This window comes from Bison bison, unplaced genomic scaffold, assembly GCF_000754665.1.
Source record: "Bison bison bison isolate TAMUID 2011002044 unplaced genomic scaffold, Bison_UMD1.0 scf7180017864530, whole genome shotgun sequence".
In the NCBI taxonomy this organism is placed as follows: Eukaryota; Metazoa; Chordata; class Mammalia; order Artiodactyla; family Bovidae; genus Bison; species Bison bison.
Genome location: NW_011495080.1, coordinates 12,392,324 through 12,407,041, shown reverse-complemented (window position 1 = coordinate 12,407,041; position 14,718 = coordinate 12,392,324). Strand labels below are relative to the sequence as shown.

Genomic DNA, 14,718 nt, shown 5'->3' with positions numbered 1-14,718 from the left:
GGACTGCAGTATGCCGGGCCTCCATGTCCCTCACCATTTCCTGAAGTTTGCCTAAGTTCATGTCCAATGCAAAAGTACTAAGGCTTAAAAAGGGGCTTCTCTGGTGACTCAGACGGTAAAGAAGCCGCCTGCAATGCTGGAGACCTGGGTTCCCTGGATCGGGAAGATCCCCTGGAGAAGGGAATGGCTATCCACTTCAGTATTCTTGCCTGGAGAATTCCATGAACAGAGGAGTCTGGTGGGCTAAAGTTCATGAGTTCATAGAGTCAGATGTGACTGAGTGACTAACACACAGACACAGGTATGCCTAAAAAAAAAAAAAAAAAAAAAACAAGCAAATAAATAGGAAAGAGTGTACCAGTTGAGTGAGTTTATAATTTAGAAGAGTAAAGATACATGCACTAATAATAATAAAATATTATATACTAAAATATAGAGTAGATAATAATGTGAGATATTTGATATTTAATTAGAGATATATTAATTAATTTTAAGGTGCTTTTGTATAATTGTATGATTGAAAAAGTAGTTTAATTATAAAACTCTGCTTCTCTGTAAGCTCATACTGTTTTTAAAACAAGACAGTTGTTCAAAAAATAAGACCAAAACTGATAAACAATTCTTTTTTTTTCCTCTCATTTTAGGTAGAAAACTTTGTTTTAGAGCCATTATGTGTCATTGTATCCTACAAAGAAAATGAGCAACAATAAAGGAAAATATTCTGAACTCTTCTCTGGCAGACTAGATCACTAAGATCATCATTAGATTACTAAATCCTAACTATTTTCCTCTAATCTCTGTATTTTGCCTACTTAAATTTCTGCTTTGCTTTTTTTGGAACAGCTTGAAAATCCAATATAATATGAAGCAACTAAGTTATTGAAGTTATTGCAATCATCTTGCTGACAAAGGTCATATGGTCAAGGCTATGGTTTTTCCCAGTAGTCACGTTACAGTTGTGACAGATGGACCATAAAGAATGGTGAGAGCCGCTGAAGAATTTATGCTTTCAAACTATGGAGCTGGAGAAGACTCTTGAGAGTCCCTTGGACTGCAAGGAGATCAAATCAGCCAATCTCAAAGGAAATCAACCCTGAATACTCATTGAAAGGAATGATGCTGAAGCTGAAGTTTCGATACTTTGGCCACCTGATGCGAACAGCCTATTCATTGGAAAAGACCCTGATGCTGGGAAAGATTGAAGGCAGAAGGAGAAGAGGGTGACAGAGGATGAGATGGTTGGATGGCATCACCAATGCAATGGACATGAAAGTGAAATTCTCTCAGTCGTGTCTGACTCTTTGTGACCCCATGGACTATACAGTCAATGGAATTCTCCAAGCCAGAATACTTGAGTGGGTAGCTATTCCCTTCTTCAGGGGATCTTCCCAACCCAGGGACTGAACCCAGGTCTCTTGCATTGCAGGTGGATCCATTACCAGCTGAGCCACCAGGGAAGCAATGGACATGAACTTGGGCAAACTCTGGAAGATGGTGAGGGACAGGGAAGCCCGGTGTGCTGCAGTCCATGGGGTCATGAAGGATCAGACACGACTTGGGGACTGAATGATGACAACAACAAGTTATTGAAGTAACTTAATAAGTAACACAATAGCTGTGATAACTTTCATTGTAGGGTATTTCATGTGAATGTTTAATATTTTTCAGAAGCTAAAAAAATGTGATGTTCATATTAAATATCATAAACTGGAAATATTTTAATATTTTTCCTTTTATAAAGGAGTTTGAACCTACTTCATGAGTTAACAAAGTAGTATGAAATATATATGCCCACTTAAGACATGTTCTAGAAATCTTCCACATTAGTGTCATTTATAATTAGAAAATATGGGGCTTTTTAAACAGACTTTATTTTTTGGCACAGTTTAGATTCACAGCAAAACTGAGTGAAAGATACAAAGATTCTGTATCCCATGCCTCCATACATGCTTAGCTTCCTCATCATCACCATTCCTTACCAGAAGGGTATATTTGTTACAATCAATAAACCTACATCAGTGAATCACCACCCAAAGTTCATAGTTTATATTACAGATCATTCTCGGTGTGGTATAGTCTATGAGTTTAGAAAATAATGCCACATATCCACAATTCACAAATTATGCCGTAGTATATCCAGATTATAGTATCATCCAGACTTGTTTCACTGACCCCGAAATCCTCTGTGTTCTAACTATTCATCCCTACTTTCTCTTTAATGATCAGAAACCACGTATCCCTTTACTTGCTCCAGTTTTGCTTTATTCAGAATGTTATGTATCGGAATCAAACAGTATGTAGCTTTTTCAGATTGGTGTCTTTCACTTTGTAATATACATTTAAGTTTTCTCCTTGTCTTTTCATGACTTGATTGATAGCTTATTTCTTTTTTAGCACTGAGGAATATTCCTTAGTGTGCCATAGTTTATCCATTCACTTACTGAAAGACATTACTGGTTGTTTCTAAGTTTTAGTAATTATTAATAAAGTTGCTATAAATATCTGTGTGCAAGTTTTTATGAGGACTGAAGTTTTCAACTCACTTGGGTGAATACCAAAGAGCCTCATCACTAGATCATCTAGGAAGGGTAAATTTAGTTTTCTAAGAAAACTGACAAACTGAGTTAGGAAGTATTCTCTTAGCTCCTGTCCTTTGTAAGAGATTATAGAAAATTCATGTAATTTCTTTCTCAAGCGTATGTTAGAATTCACCAGCTTAATCCATCTGGGCCTGATATTTTCTTTTTTGAAATGTTAATAATTATTGGTTCAATTGTTTAAATTAATAAAGGCCTATTCAGATTGTCTGTTTCTTCTTGTATTAGTTTTGGAAGATTGTATCTTTCAAGGAATTTGTTCATTTCATCTAGGTTATCAAATTTATGAGTATAAAGTTGTTCATAGTATTAATTTTCTATTTTTTTAATGTCAATGGGATCTATAGTAATGTCTCCTCTTTCATTTCAACATAATATTTAGTTTTACCCTTTTTTTTTTCCTAGTTAAGTCTGGGTAGATGCTTATCATTTTTGTTTCAAAGAATCAGCTTTTAATTTTGTTTCTCTATTAACTTCCTTTTTAGAAGTTCATTGATTACTGTTCTACTTATTATCATTTATTTTCAACTTACTTTGGATTTTGCTTAAGTTTCCTTCAGTAAAAGCTTAAATTATTGATCTTTACATTTTTGTTATTTTCTTTTTAAAAAATGCATTCAGTGCTATAAATTTTCCCTAAGTACTGCTTTCACTGCATCCCAGAAGTTTTGATGATTGGTATTTTAAGTCTCATTTAATTCAAAATATTCTTTTCCTCTTGAGATTACTTCTTTGCCTCAAATGTTATTTGGAAGTGTTGTTTAATCTCCAAGTATCTTTGGATTTTCCATCTGTCTGTTATTGATTTCTAGTTTAATTTAGTTGCACTATGAAATCAGATTTTGTATTATTTTTGTTCTTGGTAAATGTTCCATATGAGCTTGAGAAAAATGTGTATCCTGCTGTTGTTAAATGAACAGTGTATAGATGCTCATTATATCCAGTTGATTGATGGTGTTATTGAGTTCAACTATGTGTTTGCTGATTTTCTGCCTGCTGGATCTGTCCGTTTTTGATAGAGAGGTATTGAAGTTTCCAATGATAATAGTGGATTCATCTATTTCACCTTTCAGTTCTATCAGTTTTTGCCTTACATGGTTTGGCTCCATTGTTAGGCATGTGTGTGTGCATTTGCACTCAGTCGTGTTCAACTCTTGGTGACCCCATGGACTACAGCCCGCCAGGCTCCTCTGTCCATGGAATTTCCCAGGCAAGAATACTGGAGTGGGTTGCCATTTCCTATTCCACATACACATCAAGAATTATTATGACTTCTTGCAGTACTGAACCCTTTGTTATTATGTGATGCCCCTCATTATTTCTGATAAACTTTCTTGCTCTGAAATCTATTTGACTTGAAATTAATATAGCTACTCTTTCCTTTTTTGATAAGTGTTAGCATGGTGTTTCTTTCTCCATTCATTTACTTGTATATGTGTCTTTATATTTAATGTGGGCTTCTTATTGACAACAAATAGATTTCATTTTTTTTTGATTCACTCTACATTTGTCTTTTAATTGGTAAATTTAGACCATTGATATTTAAAGTGATTATTAATATACTTGAATTAATAACTATCATATTTGTTACTATTTTCTATTTGTTGCCCTTGTTCTTCATTCCTATCTTTTTCATCTACTCTTTTTCCACCTTTTGTGTTTTTAGTTGAGCATTTTATGTGGTTCTCTTTTCTCTCCATTCTTAGTATGTCTGTTGTACTTTGTTTTTTCACTTTCAGTTTTTTAGTGGTTTCCCTAGAGCTTGGAATACTTGGAGTATTCAATACAAATACTTCATGTCCACTTTCAAATAACACTATACTGATTCCTGGGTAGTTTGAGTACCTTAAAATAACACAATAATCTTAACTCCTCTCTCTTGTCCCTTCTAATATAGTTGTCATTCATTTCACTTATACATGTATATATAAGCATAGGCGTGTGTGTGTGTGTGTGTGTAATCAAATGCATTGTTGCTGTTATTATTTTGAAAAATCTAATATCTATTAGGGCAATTAAAAATAAGAAAAATCAAAGTTTGATTTTCAGCCACTTATTTTTTCTTTGATTCTCTTCTTTTTATTATGTAGATCTGAGTGTCTGGCCTATATCATTTTCCTTGTTTCTGAAGAACTCCCTTTAACATTTCTTGCAAGACAGACTACTGGCAACACATTTGTTTTCTGGAAAAGTCATTATTTCTCCTTCATTATTAAATGAGTATTTCTCAGAGTACAGAATTCTAGGTTGGTGTATTGTTTTCTCTCAGATTTTAAGTATGTCATTCCTTTCTTCTTGTTTGCATGGTTTCTGAGGAAAGTCAGATGTAATCTACCTTTCCTTCTCTCTGGGTAAGATGTTTATTTCCTCTAGCTTCTTTAAGAAAATGTTTGTATATTTTTGATTTTCTACAGTTGATAAATGACATAACTAGGTGTGGCTTTTTTGCCATGTATCCTTTTTGGTTGTTTCTTCTGATAAAGTTGAATAAAAATACAAAAAGAACAACAATTCTAATCTATACCTATTGAGTACTTAGTTGTTGACTGATATTACTGACACCAGGGATCTCAAATTAGTCCATTAAAAATATTTATACTTTTCATGTCTTGTTGAAGAGAGGTCTGAATCCTTCCAAGAAACCCCGGGGCTGGCTGTTTGGAAGTTTAATGCTCCTTAGTTGATATGGTCTATGGACTCAAAGCACCACTGGTTTTAAACATTGTTAATGCCAAGAGCAGTAAACAATTTCCCTGGAGTTTTCACTGCTGCTCTTGAACAAATCTGTTTGTTTTTCTTTAACCACGATTCAAACTTTTATAGCACCCAATGTCCAGCTTGTTATCCTCTTCCAAATGTGAAAGCTTGTTCCCAGAGATGGCTTGGCATAATTTTGATTAAAGACTGTTTTCACACGTTCAAGAATATAGCACAGTTAACAAAAGAGACAGAGTGTGGCCCAAAGGATTAATAAAGACCAATGAATACAGCCAAATGAAGCATATTTACTATTTTTCTATTATTTACTGTTATTCTTCAGGCTGAGGGGCTGCCTAGCATCAGCAGAAGTCTAGTGGGATATAAGTGTTAACCAGACATTTCAGCAAAGAAGTAAGAAATAAAAAAGAAAGTGAAAATAAAATTGTAAAAGGCAAACTCAACTTTTACAAAGAATTAAAAATGGACATTTTACCAATGGAGATTTCACATATATCTGCTTATTCAGCATGATAAAATTTCTAATGCAAACATACTATATTTATTTACTTAAAAATGTGTAGATCTGTCCTGAGTAATTACATTAAGTCTTTCCTTGTCATCATTTATAACCACTTAAAGCCTCTTATAATGTATGCTTCTATCAAGAATGTGTAGTTCTCAATAATTCGTTCTAATTTTTTTAATTTTTTGCTTTCTGTGAAATTAATACAGTATTTTATTTGAAAATTGCTAACAATGCTTGCAAAATTATTTAGATTGCTCCCTTATCACAGTTCTCTCATTCAGAGATTTTTCAATCTTGGGTATAAAGATAAGCTTTAGGAGGTTTCTAAACACAACATTTTAGGCAACTGAGCATTTTTCTCAGGAGTGTTCATACCACTTTCTAGGTCCTCGAAAGTGCCAAATGCAAAAACAAACAAAAACATTAAGAAAATGTTTAAAATATTTAAATTGACTTACATTTATTTAAACACCTGGTCTGATGCTTAAGGCAGTGAACTAGAATGATCCTGTTTGTCTGAGAAAAGAAAACATTCATAATAACAAAAATACTCAGTTATTGTCAGTTTAAAATTATCTTTGCTGATTTTTAAAGTAAAACAAACCATATTCAACTCATTTATTTTTTTCAATATTTGGAAATGTCCCTGAATAACAGAGTTAGAATGGAAGTGTGTGAAAAGTAAAAGCTATAGGTTTCTCTGGGGTCAGCTTCAAACAGTGCAAAATGCTGTGATCCTTCCTTGGGCCAGTTGCCTGACCAGACCAACCTTCTACCTTCCTAATTCGATAGTGTCTGTCATAAGACAGATGTGGTATCTCACACTTGCTAACTGTCCAGTACATAGGAGCTTCAGTTTCTTCTTGTGTTCTTTCAATTGCCATAAAAGTGTATAAACAATATCATATTCTCATTTTTATTTATACCCTCAGAAATGACTTTTTAGTTATTGGTTACAGAGTAGAGTGACTGGCTCTATTTTTCTCAGTCTTTAGAAAAGCAGAAGTGACAGGGATGGGTGAGTGCTTCAAGAATTCACCAAACCAATTTGTATCTTGGCCAAAGTAGTCTTTCAGAATACTAAAAGCAAATAAATTGGGCTTGCCTGAAGTTTACTGATATCGAAGATTTGACAACACTTTGAGAGTAGAAGTTTGATTTAGAGGTGATCCTGAAGGTATGGCTTAAGCACCTCTGGTAAAGGAACTGAATCTGTGGTGATTCTGCAAAATGGGTTGCCTTCTAGCAACACAAGGTCAGGCACACCAGAGAAAAAGAGAAAGTTGGATGGCAAAGACAAACCTGCAATTTCTCACTATTGTCCAGGATATTTTCACTCAAGTCGGGTCCTCTGGAGGGCTATGGAGAAGACTGATTCTGATTCTCATGAGGTTCTGGGAGTACTGTTCATGCTGAAATCTTAAGACCATATGATTTTTTTAGTTAATTTTTATTATAATAGAGTTGTGTTGTGTTAGTTTCTACTGTACAGCTATATGTATACATGGTGGTTTAGTCGCTAAGTAGTGTCCAACTCTTGCAATCCCGTGGACTGTAGCCTGTCAGGCTTCTCTGTCCATGGGATTCTCCAGGCAAGAATACTGGAGTGGGTTGCCATTTCCTTCTCCAGGGGAATCTTCCTGACTCAGGAATTGAGCTCCGGTCTCCTGCACTGCAGGCAGATGATTTACCGACCTCTGAGGGAAGTCTACCATATGTATACATGTATCCTCTCTTTTTAGATTTAGTTCACATTTAGGTTGCCACAGAGCACTGGTTAGAGTTCCCTGAGCTATACAGTAGGTGCTCATTAGTTATTTATTTTATACATAGTATCAGTGGTCTATATATGTCAATCCCAATCTCCCAATTCATCCCTCTCCCCTACCCTATGATTCTTTTACCATAATGATATCCCCAAACCCTCATCAAGATTCAGTAACATGATGGAATTACCTGGTAATATCAAACAACAGAAGTATCTTGAAGATAATTTCTTGAAAGTAGAAGTGAGCACTACTGGTAAGTTTTCAAAAGGGAGTATATGACATGCTGAGACAATATGTAAGGTTATGATTATTTACACTTCTCCCAATTACCCCACTACCATTCACAATATATGGGTCCTATCTATAGTTAGAATGCAATCCAATAATGAATTTAATCCTAAGTACTTTGTATTACATAAGAATTCACTGTAACCTTTTGAATAATAATTACTCTGAATTTTTCTCCTAATTTTCATTAATTACATTTCTTGACATGGAAGTTATAATATTCAAACAATATAAATATTTTATTATAGAGAAATTTTTACAAGGATAAAACTTTCTTCAGAACAATGTCTTCTAAACAGCAAGTATTTAATGTCATTTTTGAAATACATTTGTATTTTGTAACATGAAATCCTTTTAAAACTTGCAATTTTTGTTCCATTACTAAAGAACATATAAAGTACAAAAAGTCAATTATACATAAAGTTAAATACAGTGTCTGTAACACCACACAGGAGTAAAAGTGAAATTATCCTTTGTCTTAAATATTTCCAGCAGAAGATCTACTATAATTAGACTGACCTTGATCAACAACCGTTTGACTTATGAGGGTTATTAGATCAGCAGCAAATTAACTCAGAATTGAAGACTTTTAGAGCTGCAAAAATCTACCACTTACTCAAGTGGGATAGGAGTTTCCATAATATTCACATATGCTTAAAACTTGACTATGATATCTAAGAATCACTTTACCAATATTTTTAATTTAGGGAGAGAAAAAAAAAAAAAAACAGCCTCATAACAAGAACTAGCCTCAGAATAAGAAAAAAACAGAGAGAAAGAGAGGACAGGTTGAAGAATAGAGAGGTAAGAAGGCTTTCCTTCTCTCTTTTCTTTCTTTTTTTTTAAATTGAATAAAGAGGAAGGAATGAGAAGGGAAAAGCACTAGCAGATTTTCAAAGTCAAGAAACCTTTGTAGGATGACACTGCCAATGGAAAACAATTGTAAAAAGCCCCTACAATGGAGTGAATGAAATAATTTTTAAGACTAAGGATCTTCAATTTTAAAATATTTGGTATTGGCTATATAAATTGCCACTATTGTGCCCGTGGCACAATCCTCCACTTTATCTGATCTTTGGTAAAGGCTCCTGTACCCAAAAGCTTGAGACTGACATTTTTATTTAATTGTATCTATCACCCCTCCCCTGCACTCCACCCTCAATGCCAGAAATCACATTTCCCATTTTGTCTGGCATGGTACAAAACAGTAACAGAAAGACTGGGATTGTGAAGTATTTCAGAAGGAATATAGCTCAGCACTAGAGATAACAATAAAAATGTAAGTTCTACAAAAATTTGCAGAGAATCTTAAGAGAATACATTAAAGTATTCACATGCTGTCGAATCATTTTTACTCAATCTTACAAGATCTCAAGGAATAGAGTGATTTCAGTTAGTAGTCTTGTTATGGATGTGAGAGTTGGACCATAAAGAAAGCTGACCATCAAAGAATAGATGCTTTTGAACTGTGGTGTTGGAGAAGACTCTTGAGAGTCCCTTCGACTGCAAGGAGATCCAGCCAGTCAATCCTAAAGGAAATCAGTCCTGAATATTCATTGGAAGGACTGAAGCTGAAACTCCAATACTTTGGCCACCTGATGTGAAGAACTGACTCATTGGAAAAGACCCTGATGCTGGGAAAGATTGAAGGCAGGAGGGAAAGATTGAAGGCAGGAGGAAAAGGGGATAACCGAGGATGAAATGGTTGGATGGCATCACCAACTGTATGGACATGAGTTTGAGCAAGCTCTGGGAGTTGGAGATAGACAGGGAAGTCTGGCGTGCTGCAGTCCATGGGGTCCCATGCAGAGTCAGGCAAGACTGAGCAATTGAACTGAACCAAGTCGTGTTATGACACTGAGGTAGGCAAAATATGGGTCCCCAAAAAGGTCCACATCCTAATCACTAGAACCTGTGAACATGTTACCTTACACTGCAAAAGAAAATTAAGGTTGAAGATGTAATCCCCTTTGATTATCAGTTGATTGGGAGACATGGCGATTACTCTGTGTTACATAGTCTCTGGACAAGCTCCCTCTGAACCAGGTACCTTTCTGCGAACAATTAGCTGAGGCCAGGAAAAGGTCACATTACATCTTCTAAGCATGGCTACTGGGGTAAATTTACTATAGGCTCAGAAATGTATGGTAAGGTCTGGTCAGATAGTGAGAACTGTGTCTGTTATATAACAGAATTTAATAATCGGTAACATTAACTCTCATTTCCTCCTTCATATGCTTGCATTTCTGTTATTCTTAAAATCCTTATCCACGGGAATCCCCACCCCCAATAGCATTTCTATTCTTATTCCCAGGCCGTGAATCCTGCTAAAAATGACCACACAGTCATATAGACTGGTGCTGTTCAGTTGCTAAGTCACGTCTGACTCTTTGCGATCCCGTGGACTATAGCACACCAGGCTCCTCTGTCCTCCACTGTCTCCCAGAGTTTGTTAAAATTCATGTCCATTGAGTCAATGATGCTATCTAACCATCTCATCCTCTGCCACCCCCTTCTCCTTTTGCCTTCAATCTTTCCCAGCATCAGACTCTTTTCCAGTGAGTTGGCTTTTAGCATCAGGCAAAGTATTGGAGCTTCAGCTTCAGCACCAGTCCTTCCAGTGAATATTCAGGGCTGATTTCCTTTAAGATGACTGGTTTGATCTCCTTGCAGTCCAAGGGACTCTCAAGAGTATTCTCCCAGCATCACATTAGAAAGCATCAGTTCTTTGGCACTCATTAGCAAATATGTCAGAGAAGGTGATGGCACCCCACTCCAGTACTCTTGCCTGGAAAATCCCATGGACGGAGGAGCCTGGTAGGCTGCAGTCCATGGGGTAGCTAAGAGTCAGACACGACTGAGAGACTTCACTTTCACTTTTCACTTTCATGCATTGGAGAAGGAAATGGCAACCCACACCAGTGTTCTTACCTGGAGAATCCCAGGGACGGGGGAGCCTGGTGGGCTGCCGTCCATGGGGTCACACAGAGTCGGACACGACTGAAGTGACTTAGCAGCAGCAGCAGCAGCAGCAAATATGTCGTCTTTAAATTCTACTTGGTTTGCCCCTCCTACCACTTTCCAAAGCACTATTCAAGCATCTAACCACCTCCCATGCCTCAGGAGGTCTGTGTTCCATCATTTCTTATCCATGACAAACAGAAAGTAGAAATTGTAAGTTAGGAACTACCTTAAGGCCCTTACTTCTTTCCCTACTAAACATACATGTATATCTACCCCTCTCAAACTCTTTACAACCTCAGAAGGAAGTGGCTTCCTTTTCTCTAATGAAATATTATCCATCCATCTGGGCTCTCAAATTGGGCTTTAAAAAGCTGTCCTTCTCTCTACTCTGTTATCTCCTCTTTCTACCCTGAACCTTGTTCTGTCAAAGTTCTCATGCTTCATGCCTGCACTCATGCTTCTGAATGCAATATGCATAAGAAAGTCCCACACTGAAAATATACAAAATATGTAATGTATCCTCCATTAGCTCATTTTTATCTTCCATAATTGGTGACACATGAATCTTTATCTTTTGTTCAGATTAGACTAACTGATTTATAATTTATTTGATGATCAATTTATGAGATAGCTTTAAGAGATTTCTCTCTCATCTTCCACTTTAAAATAAGCATGAAGTCCCATCCATACTGCTTTCCAAGTATCCTCTGAACCTGTATACTTCTGTCTCCAAGCAGTGACTTGATCTGGACCATTATTTCTCATTTGTTTTGCAACCATCCAACTACACCAATTGGAGAAGGAGATGGCAACCTACTCCAGTATTCTTGCCTGGAGAATCCCATGGACAGAGGAGCCTGGTGGGCTACAGTCCATGGGGTCACAAGAGTTGGACACGACTGAGCGACTAAACCACCACCACCACCACCAAGTAGACCAATACACTTGCATCTGCACCTGTATACATTTTCCCTTTTGTCACAATGATAAATTTGTCCAAGCTTCTGTCTAACACTAAATTCCATTTTATAATGGATTTCATATCCTCAAGGTATTTTGATTAAAGACCTTTTTAAAAAAATTAATTTTTAATAAAAATTAAAAATTTTTATCTCTTGCATTATCAACTTTGTACTCTTGTCAGGGTAATTTTCACTAACATACAAACAAGCTCTATTATCTTCCATCTTATAAACTAAAAACTTTCTTTTGCCCCCATATAACCATCCATTCACTGTCCCTATTCACTCTTATCTTTAGAACAAACATTTCTTAATCTCCACTTTTTCTTTTCTCATTCTCTCTTCTTCCACTTTTCCCAATTTTCTTTTGAACCTATTTGAATCATGCTTTTGTCCCCACCACGTAATTGAACTGGTCAAGGTCACAAATAATCTGCAAGTTTAAACTCAAATGGTTTCTTCTCATTTCTTCATTTCCTCTCTTGATCAATAACATTTAATACAATAGTTTCATTCTTTCCTTTCTGAAACATTCTTTTTTTCATTTGATTTGCGGAACATGTGGTTCTCCTCTTGCCAGCAGCACTAGCTACTTCTCAAGCTCCTTTGCCAGATCCTCTTTTTATTTCCAAGCACCGCATGGTGGAGTGCCACAGCACTCAGTTCTCTGACTCATCTGCTCAATATACACTCACTCCCCAGGAAAATGATCCATCGCCACGGTTTAAAATAAATTTATATGCTGACAATTCCCAAGTCTATATTTCCAACCAGATTCTTCCTCCAAATACAGTCTCATAAATATAATTCCCTACTTATAATTTCCACTTGGATGCTTACAGGCAGCTCAGTTTAGCAAAGTTATAGCAGAACATATGACATCACCCTTTTTTTTTTCCTGAAAGGGTCTCTTCAGCCTCCCCAGGACCAGCAGCTCATTCTTCCCAATTGCTTGGGCCAGAAACCTTGAATTTTTACTTTCCTGTTAAAGTCAGTAGAAAATGCTCTCAGCTCTGCATTCTAAGTATATCCTATAAAACAAACCCTGCTCACACCTTCACCAACACTACAACAATTGTTCAAGCCACCAACACCTCTGTGCTGGACAGGAGCTTTAGTCCCCTACCTGGTAGCCCTGACTTCCTTACCCACGGTTTACTCTCTACAAGCAGATAGAACTCTCCTTTGAATCCAATATAGCTGATGTCACTCCTCTACTCAGAATCTTCATTTCAGAATAAAATCTAAAGCACTCACAGTGGCCGAAAGGACACTGTGAAATCCAGCTCCCAACCACTTCCCTTGTTTCTGCATACCTACTTGAGTGAGCTCCCTGAATGAAAATCCGTGGGTGTCACTCCACTGCTCTGGGACCGTCTCCAGGGACCATCTCCCCTCCCTCATCTTCCGAATAAGCCTGGATCCCTGAGGAAAACAGTCAATTCTCTTCATTAATAAGTCCGTGCTTATTCCATCCAACATGAACTTCTTCTTTCCTCCTCATTAAATTGTGTACTCTTAACTCCATTAAGCTGTTCTTTCAGCTTCAGATAACTCCCACCCAGAATACCCCTTTACTACCCACCCAGGAGGCCTCTTGTTTTGCTGAAAAACCATTTTTCTTGGGTTCTCTTTAAATTTCTAAAGCTGAAAGAACTTCCTTTCCTTCTTCTAGAGTGTGCTCCAGTAGAATGTTGCATATAGAGTTCACTTCTCACGTTGTATTAAAATTGTTAGTCTATTCGTCTGTCTCTCTCCCTCTGAACAATTCAGATGCTCACTGGGGGTGATGGGACATATCTTATTTATCCTTAAGTCCTTAGCATTTAGCACAGTGCCTGGCACATGAAAACTTTTCAAAAACACTGAACAATACTCATCAACCAATACCAAAAGTATAACATATAAAATGAGTGGCATTCTTTGAAATTTTAAGCATTTAACTATTTAATCATTTATCTATTTAATTTTTTAACCATTTAATCCAATTTAATAAAATTCAAATAAAAAATGTAGTCTGTATAAAATAAAGGGTAAGAAAGCAATTTATATTTTGTTTTACATTGATTTTAATTCAGAAGAACCACAAGACAATGTATTTATAAACTGAAACTGAATTATTCTGATATTTATAAAAGTAGTCCATTAAGAAATTAAAGAGCTAAAATGCCCAAATAAAATAGGGAGGCTATACAACTCTCCTTGCTCTCTTTTTTTCAAGAGTTTGTGCTCACCAAATTGCTACACAATTTTCAACTTCGCTTTTCTTTAGTACAATTTTAAATCTCTATAGTACATACAATAAAAATCAAATGAAAAAAACACCAGCCCCCAGTGAGAGGTTACCAGCCAGTTTTACAATTCTTCTTAGCAAAGAAGGACTTGCCTGACTTCAACCATTATAAAGACATCCAGATCCTCTTGCCATGGTGCTTCTCTTTTCACTGTGATAGACATTAGATTAATCATGAAAGAGAAAAATGAGAGTACAAGGAAGGGTCATCTGCTGATAGCATGGCATGCGCTGCCTTTGTATTGGTGTCATAATACTTTGAACCACCACTTTTGCTACTTTGGACATTACTGGGGCTATAAGGTGTGTTAAGATTGTTAAACTGTGCAGATTTTGCAAACTATTATCAAAGAAGCAGATGTCAGAATTTTCTTCTCCATTCTGACTAAATGATGGTATCATCCGTGTTATGCTTGCTGTATTTTATTTTTTTTAGCTCCCCCCTCTGATGTATTGCACCCATCACAATGTTTTCTTTCATTTGTTTGACACTTCCCTGTGTATAAAATACTTTCACACAATTATCTTAAGTGAGTCACATGAAAATCCTGGGTGGTAAGCAGAGCTAGAATTATTGTATAAATTTAATAAACCACAAAATGTATCATAGTAAGTACCA

General features: G+C 36.3%; 1 pseudogene; it reads left to right on the top strand.

The window, feature by feature from the left end:
• Positions 1-7,766: 7,766 nt before the first annotated feature.
• LOC104982406 overlaps positions 7,767-14,718 on the top strand; it is a 101,730-nt pseudogene continuing 94,778 nt past the window's right edge.